The sequence below is a fragment of the Agrilus planipennis genome, unplaced genomic scaffold, assembly GCF_000699045.2.
Source record: "Agrilus planipennis isolate EAB-ADULT unplaced genomic scaffold, Apla_2.0 scaffold326, whole genome shotgun sequence".
NCBI lineage: Eukaryota > Metazoa > Arthropoda > Insecta > Coleoptera > Buprestidae > Agrilus > Agrilus planipennis.
In genome coordinates, this window is record NW_020440158.1 from 156,709 (window position 1) to 173,663 (window position 16,955).

Sequence of the window (16,955 nt, forward strand, 5' to 3'; positions counted from 1 at the left end):
CAAAAATTTTATGAGCGTGGAATTATGCTACTACCAGAAAGATGGCAAAAGGTGTTGGACCAGAACGGTCAATATATAATTTAATAAAGTATTTGTTTATTATACGAAAACTGTCTTTCATTTCTACAAAAAAAAACGAAATGACATTCCGAACAACCCTATATAATTTACGCCTACTGAAAGCTTATTTGTGTATCGGTTCCAAGTGACTTACCCAAATAGGTCATAAATGAGCAAGTACCTGCGCGACCGCTCGCCAGCGTCCTTCGTCAGACCTGTATTTGCTACATTTTAATTTTATGAGGGTGCTGGGTAATCTTCAAGTGATATTTTAGCTTACTATTAATAATAAAAGCATCCCTTATGAACAGTAGACAGCTGACCACGTCTACGTCATCCACTCAAAATTCTATGTAATAGTTTTCTTTAATTAAACGTTAATTTTAGCAAAGAGTTACAAGAAGTCTTTCGAATGACTAGGTCGGTATCTTATGGAGTAAATAGTTACCGCACATATGGTATATTGGTTTTTCCATAAACAGTAACTAACCTATTCTAAATTAATCATCATCATAAGGTCGTCAGTACTAAGACTGGTTAGACACGCACCTCCACTCCTTCCTGTTCTGAGCCAATTTTCGCATTTCCCTAAAACTACAACATCCTTAATTATTTGCGAACAGTAATCTAATCTACTCTTCCTCTACTCATCGTAACTCCTGTTTCTGCCTCTAATATGTCCCCGATTAGACCTTCATGCCTGAGAAGGTGTCCTACCAACCTATCTCGCCTATTTCGTATTGACTTCCATAGAGTCCTCTATTCTCCTAATTGTTTCTAATACCTCTTAATTTCTAACCGTCTCTATCCTCATTATTCGCCTGTAACACCACATTTCGAACGCTTCTAACCTTTTCTTTTCCGCCGCGCCCACCGTCCATGTTTCGCACTCGTATAGCGCCCTACAATTAAAACAAATGTAACACGTAAAATAATCAAATAAAAATCGTTAATCAATAAAATAAACAAAACAAGTTCGAAGATGTTCTTTTTAAAGCAAAAAGGAACAGTACTGGACTTGGCTGAAGCAGTCGTGACGAATTTTTGGGCATTTTAATATTAAAGTAGACTCACAAAAGCAAGTTAAATAATCGTGTGAGGATGTACATATACAGCTGATCTTTTGCGAAAAAAAAACTTCATCCAACCAAGTGTATCAGGATATGCGAGCTGTGTAGACTATCGTAACTTAAACCCTATCACTGGAAAAGATATTTTCTTCTACCACGCACTGAAGATCAACTTGAACGACAAGGGAAAAGGTTTTAATAGTGCAGAAATGAACGCGTTTTGCAAAACTGAAAATATTAAGCATATTCTAAACGCTGTGGCTAATCCTTGAAGTAATAGTCAAGTTGAGAGATGCGGCCATCCTTATGCTATGGGTTATGCAGAGTTGGGCCAGCTTCCTCGCAGTTCATCTTCCCCAACCTTCCTCCCTCACCTCTTTACCCATCTCCAACTCAACCCTCTCCCTTTCCCCAAACTTCTCCCATCTTCACCTGCTAGTCATAATTGCCAGGCTGATCTACCAACTCGAGGAGGGTTTTTAATCGGTAGGCGCTCCCATCAGGAGTGAATCCGACACTGCCTCCCTTTCGGGGGGTATCTTTAGAAGATTTCCCCTCCTCAAGGTTAAACTAAAATAAATAAAAAAAGATAATAGCGTTAACTCCTAGGAATCAAGAATTCCTGAAGTCCACTGTGGAATAATTTCAACAACGGGAACATTTCTACGGTTTTCGCCCGCATTTAAAGTATGATATTGAGATAACAAGTACGACAGGTCGAAACAGATTGAGAAAACTTAAAACAAGCCGTATCAAGAGTTGCGAATGCTATGAAAAAATGTTACAACAGAAATCATTTGAGTGTTAATAGGTACACGGAAGGTGACCTGGTGTTGGTGAGAAGATCGATCTCCAGTTATTAAAGGGCTAACTATAGCGACTTTGCTAGTACAAAAATATATTGGTCTAGTTTGTGTGATGCCAAAGCTTTTGCTGATGAATTTTGTCCTGTTTAGATATTGTTACAGGCGGTTTTACACTCAGCCTCGACACGACCCCTGGTCAGTGTTCAAGATAGCCGAATGTTAATATGGTCCTGAGTTGTGATTACTGTCATAATACCAATAAATTGAACAGTTTATTAGGTTTACCAAAAATGCCTGCGTACATAAACAAAGGGGACAGGGTTCAAATTTAGATGGACCACTTGTAGACATGTACCCACAGGATACTCTCTTCGTAACCATTGAGATTGTACCGTATGATGCAATTTGTTGCATTTGTCATTTACTATTATTAAAAATGTGAAAAAGTGAATCGTAAATTGACACTTATAGGTATTGTTACTGTTTATGTAATTTTCAGATGAATTTAACTACTAAAATTCTTTTTCTGTTCAAAATTGTCTGCTATTTGTAGTACTTATTAATAAGGTAATTGTGTGCTATCTTTGTTTGATGAAATTAATAAAAATCAGTTTAGAAACCAAAAATTGTTAATAAAAGTACCTACAAATTGGTAATTGGCAAAATAATATTAACGATTAAATTTATAAAACAATTGGTAAGTGTATATTGTGAATAGTTTTAATTATTTCTTTTAATAGGTAAACCTGCAGATCCAATAATGTATATTTTTGAACATAGACCATTCATAAATTATTACATGGTTCTCAAAAATGGAGTTCAACGTAAATCTTAAATATCCAAAGAGAGGCAGCGTATCGCCACCTAGTGGGTATTTGGTGCTACTCAAGTATTTCATGTGTTAAAATAGGCCCTACTGAGGTATTTAAACTTCTGTAACTGAATGGAGTGAATGGGACCTTTTTCGGATAGTCAGTAATTTTTTGGAAACTACCCAAGGCGCGCTGATGAGATCTAAAAAGATCAAAATCGTGATCCGCGTGTGGTAGTTTCGAATTAAACACTCTTAGTACAGCTTAAATGATAAATTAAACTGTCAATGCTCAAATGTGAAAAAAAATAAATTGTTTTACTTGTAGGTGTAACTTAGTAGGCGTAATTTTACTTCAAACGTGCATTATTATTGTTTTATTTTAAACAAATAATTTGTCCACTTGTCAAAAAAACTGAAGTGTAAAACATTAATTTGTAAATTACATAATTTATAAATAAGAACTTATCATCAATAAATTTCCTAATTTTTTACTATTCATTTTATTTGTTATAGTCACTAAGTATAAAGAAAGTTTATTACAAAATATAATATTTCATTAAGCATGCGAGCATACAGCATAAATATTTTAGTCAGAATAGAACATGCACCTAAAAATCCACAGAGTTAAAATAATTTTTAGTACATAATGCACAGATAACATTAGTTTGATTGCTATTAGCAACAGTCAATGTATCACATACAATGCATTGCTCCAGTAAATTGTTTACAAGATAATTTGTTTCGTTTTCTAGATCATTTTGATACTGCTGAGCTTGTTGCAAACTACATTCGTTTTTAATTTCCTCTTGAATTTCTTCAAAAGCTCTAAGCAGATCTGCGTTATCAGGATAATCAAAAGATTCTAGCAAACGCTCTTTGAGTTCAAAAATTGTAAAGTCTTCAGACAACATTCTTTTTTTATCCAACGCATTGTCTCGCACACTTCGTAATCGTTCTTTAAATTGCTTAAAATATGCAAGAACTTACTCAAACATTTAATTTCAATTTCATAGAACCACTTACTTTTCTTATTTCAGTTTTTATCTCTGCAACAGATGGACTTCTATTGGTCATTTTATTTTTATTTTTTCTATAATTTTCTAAAATACACCCCGACATGTTTAAAGTGTATAAAAACGAATAAAATGATTGTAAATTATTTATTATTAGAAAATTGAGGTTAGATCGTTAGATAAAGGGAAATTAGACAATAAAAGTGAAATTAGCTGTAGGATTCACAGATAGTGCCTGGACGACTTTCATAGATACTTCTATAAATACAATAAAGGCGGGAATTCGTGAAAACATTTCATTCAACGATCTACTGAATTTTATATTGCTCTTAAGAATATAAAACCAACTGTTATAAACAAAATGTGTAACAACAGAATCCATCTTCGCACAATAGGCGTTAATGCATAATTACGAACCTCCAATAAAATGACATATAGTTTAAAAAAACAGAAAAAATATTAAAATAACTCTTGAAAAATCATTTTCATTCATTAAAACTGCATTATTTAATTTTTTTGTTACGTAAAACGATTTACTTAGTATCTACATGAATAGATATTGTTAGCTGCTATTGATGTCCAAAATGGCTGTTTCGTAAGTTTCACTTTTTTATGTAAAAAAACGGATCCGGCTCGAAGGACCATTAAAAAACGTGTAACTAGTTATTTCGAATCGCGATTGCCGTTAGGAAGTAATATTAACTGTTTAATTTAAAACATTCGATTAAATTTCTATCCTAACAATACCAATTTCAACGTCTTTTGACGATAATACGACTGAATCTTCAATAGGTGGCATCATATATTGAAAAATATGACGTGATAAAGGCAAATTCGGACAATTACCTTCAGCCATTTTTTCATATACGTAAATAATGTAATAGAAATTAAAAATATAAAGACAGGAGACGAAAAATTAGAAGTGGCTGATTTTAGGTTTCTAGGAAGTCAGATAAGTCAGGACGGAAGGAGTAATAGGGATATAAAGCATAGGATAGCGAAGAGTCGAGTAGCCTTCCATAAAAAGAAGTCATTTCTATGCTCGCGGACGGTTAATTTAGAAATTCGAAAATGATTGTTAAAGGTGTACGTTTGGAGCGCCACGCTGTACGGGTGCGATACATGGACAGCGGCCGCGGCAGAAAAAAGGAAAGAATAGGAGAACAGAGGATTCTATGGAAGTCAATAAGAAATAGGCGAGATAAGTTGGTAGGACACCTTCTCAGGCTAGTCAGGTATGTTACAGGCAGAAGCAGGAGTTAAAGGAGTAGAAGTAGACCTAGATTAGATTATTGTTCGCAAATAGTTAAGGATGTGGTTTGTTCTAGTTTTAGGGAACTGCGAAGACTAGCATAGGATAGGAATAATTTGTATTATTCATTGATTAGAAATGCTATAATTTATTAGGTAACATGTAATAATCTCAATTTTAACGTTTTTTTTAAAATTACTACAATTAAATTTGTAATATCAACTAAAATACCTAGTAGATTTATTTCTTTTGGGATTTTATTTATACATATTCAGGTCCAAATTGTAATTTTTATTATTTTCGCTTACGAAGCAACGGGCTAGTGGGATAAATTGTAAATATCACTTTTTAAGCCTTTGAGGATACTTCGTGAATAAAATAACGAACGTTTTCACTTTATTATCACTATAATTATGGTTTAATTAGAAAATTGTAAACAGAATAAAGGAACATGAACGAAAACAGCACATTGCGGGAACATGACGCGCGAGAGTACTACTATCTATTTATATATTCAAAAAAATCAATGAAGGGTTGTCGGATCCTTTGCCGTGGGGTCTACAGATGGCGGTTTCATACCAATTCTTCCTACACTCTCCCCCTCTGTACTTCGCGGTGGGTCCTCCAGCGGAGTACAGGACTGATTTGCTGATAAGGGATTCTTTCTAGGTCGTCCTCTTTTCTTCTTCGGTACTAACGGAGTCGGTACATTTTGGGACGATTCTTTATTTTTAGAACCAAGGAATTCAGTCAGATCGGAAACATGATATCTACCGATTATGTTATTAGGATCCGACAGTGAACCTATTTCGTAGCTTGTAGGAGTTACCACCTTAGTAACTACGTAAGGACCATCTCTTTTCGGGACCAACTTCGCAGAAATCCCTTTCTGCGCGTTACTCAGTGTATGACTTTTTAAGAGTACTTGTTGTCCTACTTGGAGGGTAACTGGACGGCGGCTTTGGTCTTTATACTCCTTTCGTTTATCTTGCTCAAGAATCAGAGTTTCTTTGGATTGACGGATGGCCATTTCTAAGTCCTTGAGAAAAGGAGTAATGGTAGGTACGAAATTATCGGAGTCTAACACTTGGCGAAAATCGTAAAGAGTGTCATGAGGTGCTCGCAACTCTCTACCAAACGTCAAATAAGCTGGGGTGTATCCAGTTGAAATACAAACTGTCGAGTTAATGGCATATCGAATGCTTGCTATGTGAGTATCCCATAGATGATGAAGATTTTGAGACAAGATAGATAATTGGGTCTTAAGGTCTCTGTTTTTTCGTTCAACTGGGTTGCTTTCGGGGTGGTAAGCAGGTATTAGGGTACTGTTGATTCCAAAACAAAAAGTAACCTTCTGCATAATGTCGCTAATGAACTGTACTCCATTATCAGAAATCATTTTCCTTGGAGTGCCAAATCTGAGAATGATGTCATTGATAAGTACCTTAGCACATGCTTCAGCTGAAGCAATCTCTAATGCAAACAGTTCCACCCATTTAGAAGCTGTGTCTTCTATAATCAATATCCATCTGTTACCTTGGGGAGTTGTCGGTAATGGACCAAACAGATCGATAGCAATAACTTCAAAGCGCTGTGATGGGGCTGGCGTCTGAAGTAGTCCTGCCGGCTTTAAGTTGATGGCTTTATAGCGTTGGCACTCTACACAGTTCTTTATGTGGTCAGTAACAAATCGACGCATACCAACAAAATAGTACTTAGCAGCGATCTTTTGTAAGGTTCTGTCTATACCATAGTGTCCCCCAGTAGCAGAATCATGGACATTTTGTAGTATGTCTTCACGGAGATCTGCTGGAATTACCAACTGCGGTTCCTCACAATCACTATCGGAATCCCAGTGATAAAGAATACCATTGGCCATAATGTACCCTCTTTCTGACCATCTAACCAAATCCAACTGGTTATTTCCTTCTAGGGCACTTATGATCTTGTTAAGTTCGGGATCATTGATTTGTTTTTGTCTGAAATCACTCTTGCCAAGTGGTGGAAATTCTATGGACACATAACAAACGTTACATGAGGTTGTCGAATCATGATCACAAACAGGTCGAGATAATGAATCAGCAACAACATTCATCTTCCCTGGAGTGTAAACTATTTTCATATTCAGACTTTGGATTCTCATTGCCCATCTGGCCAATCTACCAGAAGGTGATTTAACGGAGAACAACCACTGCAGAGGCTGGTGATCCGTAGCAATAGTCACTGCTGCACACTCTAGGTAAGTACGAAACTTCTCCGTCGCACTCCAGACAACTGCTAACGCTTCGCGCTCTATACAACTGTAGTTGCGTTCTGCTGAACTTAGGAGACGGCTTGCAAATTCGATAGGCCGTTCTTCTGCGTTCTCCCCCTGGAGTAAAACAGCTCCTAAGGCGAAGGCACTAGCATCAGTTCGCAATGTATAAGGTTTACTCGGGTCAGCTTGGATAAGTATTGGAGCACTAATCAAGGTCTGCTTTAGCGATTCGAACGAGCGTAACTCCCTTTCACCGAAGTCGAACTCGCGATTTTTCTTTAGTAAGTCTGTTAGCGGACGCGCAACGTCGGAAAAGTTCGGGACAAACTTCCTATACCACGAGCAGGTTTGTACAAAGCTTTGGATGTGTTTCTTGCATCGCGGTGGTTTCATGTCTTTAATCGCGGCGATTTTATCCGGATCCGTTTGTATACCCGTCGGGGTAATAACATGTCCGAGATATTTAACAGATTCTCGAAAAAACGAACATTTGTCGCGTCGGGCTCGTAAACTGCATTGTCGAAGTCTTTCAAACACGCACTTTAAGTCATCAATATGTTTATCGAATGTTTCAGATAATACGAGAATATCATCCAGATAAGCAAAGATTAACCGATCACTTAGAGTAGCGCGAAAACGGTCCATCATTCGCACAAAAGTTGCCGGAGCGTTTCGCAATCCAAACGGCATTCTCGTAAACCGGAACGTACCGAAAGATGTCGTGAAGCAAGTTTTATCACGGTCTTCAATGGCAACAGGCACTTGCCAATATCCAGCCTGGAGATCAATGGTGGACATATACGGAGTGGGCTTAGCTAATTGTAACAACTCATCCAATCTTGGTATCGGATAGGTATCGGCGACGGTAACGTGGTTTAGGCGTCGGTAGTCAACACATAATCGAAATGAATTGTCCTTTTTAGGGACCAAAACGATTGGACTTGCCCAAGGAGATTCGCATTCTTCAATTATGCCTAAAGATAATAATCGGTCCAGTTCTCGTCGAAGAAATTCCTTTTTATGGAAACTGATAGGATATGGGTGTGTTGCAATTGGAGGATGATTGCTGGTGTCAATTCGATGCTCAATCAGAGGAGTAGGACCTCCCCCTTGCTCAAATATGTCAGTATTTTCGGTCAATAATTGATCGACCAATTGGTGTTGTTCTTTCTTCAAATGAGCACCTTCATCGGCGCGTAATATAGATATTGAAATTTGGAGAGTTTGAACACTTGTCGTTCCTTCGGGTTCGTCAACGAATTGGAAATGCACTTCAGGATTATGATAAAAGTACCAATATCTTTGAGGAATATTTAAAACGATTCCCGCAGATTCAAGGAAGTCACATCCCAATAAAGTGTTATTCTCCGTCAGATGGGGTAATGCCGTGAATTTTAATGGAATTCGCTTACCACCTATTTCGATGTTTACCTCTGTCGTCGAAATGTTCACAGAGTGACGCTTACCATCAGCGTAGGACAAAGTAGCAATAGAGCTATCAAATTCGTAGCCTAAATTCTGTAAAATTCCATACAGTTTTGCACCAGCGATACTAGCCTGTGCTCCCGAATCTGCGTACCCTGCACCGTGAATTCCATCAATGGTAATTGGCAGTAAAGGCCTAGTACTGGTGTTTCCTTGAAGCGACGTCTCACAAAAACTCAAACAGTTTGTTCGTAAAGCATTTGGGGATGAAGTACCGCTTTTGTTTTGGCAAGTTGGGCATCTAGACTTAGTGACTCCAGGTGCACCACACCCGTAACAAGTGAATTGAGTTTTACTTGTTGCCACCTGATCAGAATTATTTGATTCTGAAGACTTCTCCTTTTTCTTCAACTTTTGACAATCATCACGAACATGACCAAAGTTTTTACAATACGCGCACCTGGCCTTAGACCTTTGAGTGGCTTCGGATTTTTTGACCAAATCTTTTCTGTCCGAATTATGCTTTGATTCGACTCCCGTCTCTTGCAATGATCGTTCAACTTCACGCGCTCGCGTTAACAAGTCTTTAAAGGTAATTATGTCACTTCGTATAAGTCTTTTTCGAACTCTACGCGAAATCAGTCCGAATACAACATCGATCTGTGCTTCTAGGGGCAAATCATACGGTAACTGGGACATTAACGCACGCACATGACAAACAAAACTTTCGGTTGTTTCTGTGGCATTCTGTTCTCTTGAAAACATTTCTCGAAATACCAGAAAAGGAGGAAGTTTTCTCGAAAACGTATCACGAAATGCTGCCAAAGTTTCATCCCAGGAATTTATTGTATTCTTTACACCAATCCACCAAGTACTTGCATGATCTTCTAAAAGCATCGAAATACCTCGTCGAGCGTTGTCATCAGATACATTACATACGTCTTTATATGTTAGGACGTTGTCTAAAAATGCATCAATATCAGAAGAATCGGAACCATTAAAACGTGCCGTACATTTAGCAAAACTACCCACGTTTTGTGACGAACTACCACCTTGTACAGTGGTCGCGGGCGATGGTATCGCGGACGATGGTGTCGCAAAACGAAACTGCTCCAATAAATCCGTATTCGTTTGTAGAGTTGACTCACGAACTGTAGCAAGTAATAGGTTAAATTGCTCATTGGACATCATTATTCCACTCGAAGGTGATGCACATTGAGTATTTGGACCTGTTTGTCTTGGTCGCGGCATTTTATACTGATGAGTGTTAAAGTTCTACAAATACAGGAAAATATTGTCAGTCTGGCAACACTGTAAACCGAATTTTGCTAAAATCGATACGGAGTACCTTGAACTGCAAAATTATGTTAAACTTCGCAAAACTAAAGTTCTGTAAATATATTTAAACAATTTTGCACTGCTTCTTGAAAGTGTTCATTGAAATAACACACGGCAAATGTATTATTTTGCTATTCACGAGTCACAATTATGTTTTCACGCACAATTATTCGGCCAAACGTTGGGCTGCCAGTTTAAGCCTTTGAGGATACTTCGTGAATAAAATAACGAACGTTTTCACTTTATTATCACTATAATTATGGTTTAATTAGAAAATTGTAAACAGAATAAAGGAACATGAACGAAAACAGCACATTGCGGGAACATGACGCGCGAGAGTACTACTATCTATTTATATATTCAAAAAAATCAATGAAGGGTTGTCGGATCCTTTGCCGTGGGGTCTACAGATGGCGGTTTCATACCAATTCTTCCTACAACTTTAATATTTAGGTAAATTTTCGTTTTTCATTTTCTTCGTACGGCCGGGTACCGATACGGTTATCCGATACGCGGCAAAATCACTAGTCCGGCAGTTTTTTGTGTACCTAAATAGGTAGGAGGGTGCTTCTCTTTATTTTATATTCAATATTCGCGCATCTCCCCAGAAACACCCCTAAAGCTACAAAAGAATTAATTGACCAATTTTCTGTAGGTACTGTATTAACAGATACAGGCCTTTTACGTAATCAGTTCGTTAGAATTCTTTATTCTTTTTAATAAATCGTCTCCCATTCTATTATTATTGTTGAAGTTGGCTTTTAAATACACCAATTCTACTTAAGATTTTTTCGAAAGAAATTAATCTTAGCATATTGTGGCTTGACGGTAGCGCGGTAATGGAAATGATGGATGCCATCAACGGCGATGAAGCAATATGTGGTCCCGCATTCTTGTCAGCTGCATTCAGCTATTATGACAGCACTACACATGTCGAGTTAATCGTTGAAACTGTAGTTATTTTTAACATCCTACACGACACATTGATATCCGTTTGTAAGTCTAGACCTCTGCTCCATTATAACTCGCAAAATTGAAAAAGGGTTAACAGTTTTTCCTTCTTTTTTTTTTAATTAATCTTCAATTCTGTAATATCTAGAAGCTCTATTTCAAACTTTTACCTGTACAGTAAAAGTTCCTTATTCACGGTTTCCTTAATCGCGGGTGAAAAAATTGCAACCCAGTTCCTATATTCGCGGTTAAAAATTTGATTATTCGCGGATGCAGTCGGTAACCAGAAAAGGATTCGGTGTCATTTATTAAGAGGATTGACAGCAACAGACCACTCGTGCCTAGTGTGAATTTTTCCGAAAACATGGGTTTCTATTCTAAACACTGTGATTGAACGCTGCGAGATAAACATCTAATTTTTTGTATGGTAACAGACAAAGGTTCACACTAACTCGGTACGTTTTTGATTTTCAATAATATGGTCATTAAAAGCTTTTACAAGTGCTTAAAGTTGATGGTTGTTGTACGATACGTATTTTCAATAGAAATTAAAAAATTAAAAAATAGCCTTCGACATGCTTTAGAACAAAGCTTTATCTATTTTACTACAAAATTTCAAACCTCTGTTCCAAACATTAAACTCATGATATCTAGAACCGATAAGCATGTTTTTACTCTACGGCGCGTGTACCTTTGAATCCCCTTAATGTATCGGCACCATTGAGTAAAGAAGGATTCGGTGTTATTTTTTAACGTATCAGCATCTTTTGAGTACTATTGGCTCGTGCTAAGGCGACTTTTATAGTACCGAAGCGACTTTTATAAAAGATGTAACCGAGTAGACTAATTTCAAAATTCAAAACAAGAAAAAACCACTAAATTTTTTAATCTTTTGCCTAAAGCTGGTTATAACAATTAATTTTAATAGCGAATTTATTAATACATTGATTTTATTTTGATACATATTGGTCTTATTTTGGAACCTTAGAACGTATCCCCTATGATTCCATACTAATTACCATTCCATATCCACGGTTTCTGTATTTGCGGCATATTTATGGAACGTACACCCCGCGAATAAAGAGCTTTTACTGTAGTGACGATTAAATATTTTGTCGTCAAATCCCTCTCACCGGGTTCCCTTCCCTCTCGCCTTCACCGGGTGATAGAATCGTTCAACGGTTTGTTCCTGAAAACTGTGATAGTCGTATCAAATGAGACATAAACCACGTCCGGAGCGGAATCAAAAAGGCCGCGTCGATCGCGTTTTGTTTGTGTTTTTTTGAACGCAGCCTCCTTTGATGTGGTGGCCACAGTTGCGTTCAGCTTTAAGGTGTTAACCGCTCCGATTTACTCGCAACATTCAAAGCTGCCGAGGAAATGTAGCGACGAACGATAATAGCAATAATAATAATAATGGTACACCACCGTTGGTAATTAACGCCGTGAATTATTGCAATTCGGCTCGAGTTTATCCGTTTGTGCCTTTATGACGTCATGCGCGGCACAGTTTTATATTTCTCACCAGTACAGTGATGCCATGTCATCACGTACTTTTTTTGGAAAAACATGAAATTGGTAATAGTGTCATAATCAAAAACAATCGTCTCTTTGTTCTTTTTGGGTATCAAGTACAGTAAAAGCTCTTTATTCGCGGGGTACACGTTCCATAAATATGCCGCGAATACGAAAACCGTGGATATGGAATGGTAATTGGTATGGAATGATAGGGGATACGTTCTACGGTTCCAAAATAAAACCAATACGTATTAAAATAAAATCAATTTAATGATAAATTCGCAATTACAATTAATCGTTATAATCAGCTTTAGGCAAGAGAGTTTAAAAAATTTAGTGATTTTTTCTTGTTTTGAATTTTGAAATTAGTCCACTCGGTTATATTTTTCATAAAAGTCGCCTCGGCACAAGCCAATAGTACTCAAAAGATGCTGATATGTTGAAAAATAATACCGAATCCTTTTCCATTTGGTTACATTTTTATGATATAAAAACCGCTTCGGCACGTACCTACTGTACATACATTAAGGGGATTCAGTAGTACACGCCCCGTAGAGTAAAAACATGCTTATCGGTTCTAGATACCATGAGTTTAATATTTGGAACAGAGGTTTGAAATTTTGTAGTAATATAGATAAAGCTTTGTTCTAAAGCTTGTCGAAGGCCATTTTTTAATTTTTTAATTTCTATTGAAAATACGTGCCTTACAAAAAGCATCAACTGTAAGCACTTGTAAAAACTTTTAATGACCATATTATTGAAAACCAAAGACGTATCGAGTTAGTGTAAACTTTTGTCTGTTGCCATACAAAAAATTAGATATTTATCTCGCAGCGTTAAATCACAATGTTTAGAATAGAAACCCATGTTTTCGGAAAAATTCACACTAGGGACGAGCGGTCTATTGCGGTCAATCCCCTTAATAAACGACACCGAATTCTTTTCTGTTTACTGATTGCAACCGCGAATAATGAAATTTTTAACCGCGAATACAGGAACTGGATTGCAATTTTTTCACCCGCGAATAAGGAAACCGTGAATAAGGAACTCTTACTGTACGGAATTTAGTAGGCGTACATACGATTGGGGCATAATGAGGGTGAAAAATATGCAGCGTGTAATTATTCACTAGCTGCTGCTATCTGAGTTAGCAGGTTATTGTAGGTATACCCAACCTAATAATAAAAAAATACCCAGAAGTACTGTGTTGTAAAATTTATTACAGTTTTGAAAAAATGTGGCAACACTGTTCCGTTTCATCTCAGGAACAAGATATGTTCTTCGGCGAGGAACTTGAAATAGTACTTTGAAATTTCCGCAGAGACCATGTGCATAGGAAATTACGAAATTTTTGAAACGCGATCGAAGGAAGACCTACAACCAGGATCTAAATGTACTTACGTAGGTAATATGCTAGTGCGTCTTAAAAGTAAACTGGTGAAATATTTATTGTTTCCTAAAAACTTTTGCTCTAATTATGTACACACATACATGATGGCACATCCGGATTAACTAATTATGAAATCTATAGTACAAAGTAAGTAAATGTAACGGCCGCGATTTAAATTCGTTGGACGCAATTGATCAGTTTCGGACGCCACATTGTCGATTTTATTCCTGATTTGATTGATTTTTCAATTTAATATCAAAGAACTCTGTCCCGTGACCCGTCTGCAATTAGCAAACGATGATGATTCATTCAACATGCAACAATTGCGCGATTCGAACCTTGTATGGTATAAATATACAATATCGGCTCAACTGATTTTTTGTTATTTGTTATATGAACACTCGAAACCAAGAGTCGTGTTTTGAAAACAAGGTAATTTTGTCCAGAATTGGGGCTCCAAACTAAAATCGCTCCAAAAATTTTTTCATTTTTTTCCGGTTATTCTACACCATAGAATTAGATATTAGAAGGTAGGGGAGACAATTTTTAATGACTTCATAAATAAAAAAAATTTTTTTGAATGATAATTTTTCAAAGTTCTTGATAATCTGGATAATTGCCTGCATTGGTGACGTCACGGTTCGGTTAGGTAGATTTATGACAAATTGGAGTTCATTTTATGCCTCTGCCCGCCGGGGTGGGTTGATATGTTTAGAGTATTTTATTCACAGAAGGCATTAGTTTTATACATTTCCTAGTAAAATATCGGAATTTTATACAATTCCTAGAATTGGGGTTCCAGACCAAAATCGCTCCAAAAATCTTTTCATCTGTTTGTGGTCATTTCTGAGGGTTCAATGATTATATTTGAGGCCGGAGAGACACATTTTTTTATTACAGCATACATCATATGGTATTTCTTCTTTTAATATAAATAAAAGAATTTTATGCAGTGGCAATCGTGACATAAGGAGATTAAAAGCTTGTATAACCTTTAACACCCCCCTCCTTCCGCCCCTAATCTTCTCATCCATCTCTTCCCTTACCTACAGTTTAGAACTGTGATTTGAATATTAAAAAATTATCATAACTATAAGAGAACGTCAATGGTGTAGGGGGAATACAAGAATGTAATATCTAATTCTATTATGTAGAACGACCTGAAATCGATGAAAAAATTTTTGGAGCGATTTTGGTATGGAGCCACAATTTCATTGGACAAAAACGAAAACGGAAATGGAGTTAAATACAACCCAATGATGCGCTTCAAAAACGGATCATTTTCGTGACGTTTGAGAAGCGAATCGCAGACGTCAATGCGGCGACACAGATTTCTCTCTGTGAGAACATGGGGGAACACATACATCGAGCTTCGAGGATAATCCCAGGCCTTTCAAGTGGTCATAAACTGTTGAATTTGATAAATTTAACCTCAATCCGATCTCACGTGTTGTTATTCGCCGGTTCACATCAACTAATGCCTTTATCGCGTCTTTATCAGCTTCAACCGGCCTTCCCGAACGTGGTGCATCTTCGACATCAATATTGCCGGATCGAAATTTAGCGAACCAGTTCTGGCACTGGCGTACTGTCAACACACCTTCTCCATACACATCAGTCAATTTCTTTCTGGCTTGAACAGCATTTTTACCCTTTCTGTAGTAAAACAGTAAGATATGTCGAAAATGCTGCTTATCGCTCTCCATATTTAAAAGGGCACCAACCAAAAACTACTGCGTAGAATTAATTGGAATTTTTCACACACAAGCCTTGCTATATGAGCTCTCAAAGCATATAAAAATTATATGGCTTAAATGTGAAGTTGGGTGCAAAAGAATACAATTAAATCCTCTGTCGGGAAAAAACGAAATTACTTTCCGAACAACCCTATATAATGTCATTAATCTCTTCCAGTCCCAAAAATGCTGGGCCCAATTGTTTTAGTTACGTGTTTTTGAATAAGACACATTCCCAAGATCTCGAGGAGGTCATCTTCGAGGTTCGGTGGGTGAGCAGGAGCATTGTTGAGGACGAGAAGATAGATATTTCTTAACAGAAGTGCCAAAAACCTCGTATCTCAAAAGTCGCTGGTATTTCAAAACAAAACCTCGCTCGCTCGTATCGTAAATAACTCGGATGTTAGGGTTAGAGCACTCCTATCTCGAGCTATCACTGTATAAAGTGGATGTACCTGAATATCAATAAATCCAATAGCCTTTCCTCACAATGTCAGCTGTTAGTAAAGTGAAGCCCGGTTCTAAAATTTGAAGAGTTTATAAAACTAAAGTTGTATGAACTTCGTTCCGTTTATCAATATTATAAATGCTGATTAAAATGTCAAAATGTTTGTTACAGACTGCACGTCGCGATTGTTTTGTTTAATTCATGCTGATTCATGATGAAAAGGTCACTTACTTTAGCGGTTTAGTAGCGATAACGCGCGAATACAAGCGTGAGAAAGCTTTGTACATGTGTACCTATATATAATAACATGTGCACAGTGGCGGCGCGTGAATATTAGTAATATGTATATTTATGTGTAGGTAATACGACAATTGCCATGAAATAAAATAATCACAAACACACCTATAACATAAACTTCCTTAAATAGCACAATAAAAAGATCTTTTGTGGCTTTATTATGAACTAACTGACTCGGCGAACTTCGTACCGCTCAACAGTCAATGAATGAATGGCATGCTAACTTTTAGCTCAACTTACAATTACTTACGTATTTTGTTAACGTAATAATACATAATACATAGATTCTGTGTTTTACTGATGACTGATTGACCGAATGATCTGCAATTATTGATACCAATCGATTTGGCAGTTGTTAACAATTGTTCTCTGTATTTTTGTTTACATTTCGATTCGAGTATTCTCTATTGGGATCCGTCAAATGGGAGGAGCCTAAAAACATGGCGCCGATTAGGGAAAATTTATCGTAGTTCCTATAGTGTACCGTGCAATTTCCAAGTTTTTAAATTACGATAAAATGATAAGTATTGACACAATATGTGATTGGGCTGACACAAAGCCTCGGAAAGGAAATTTCGTT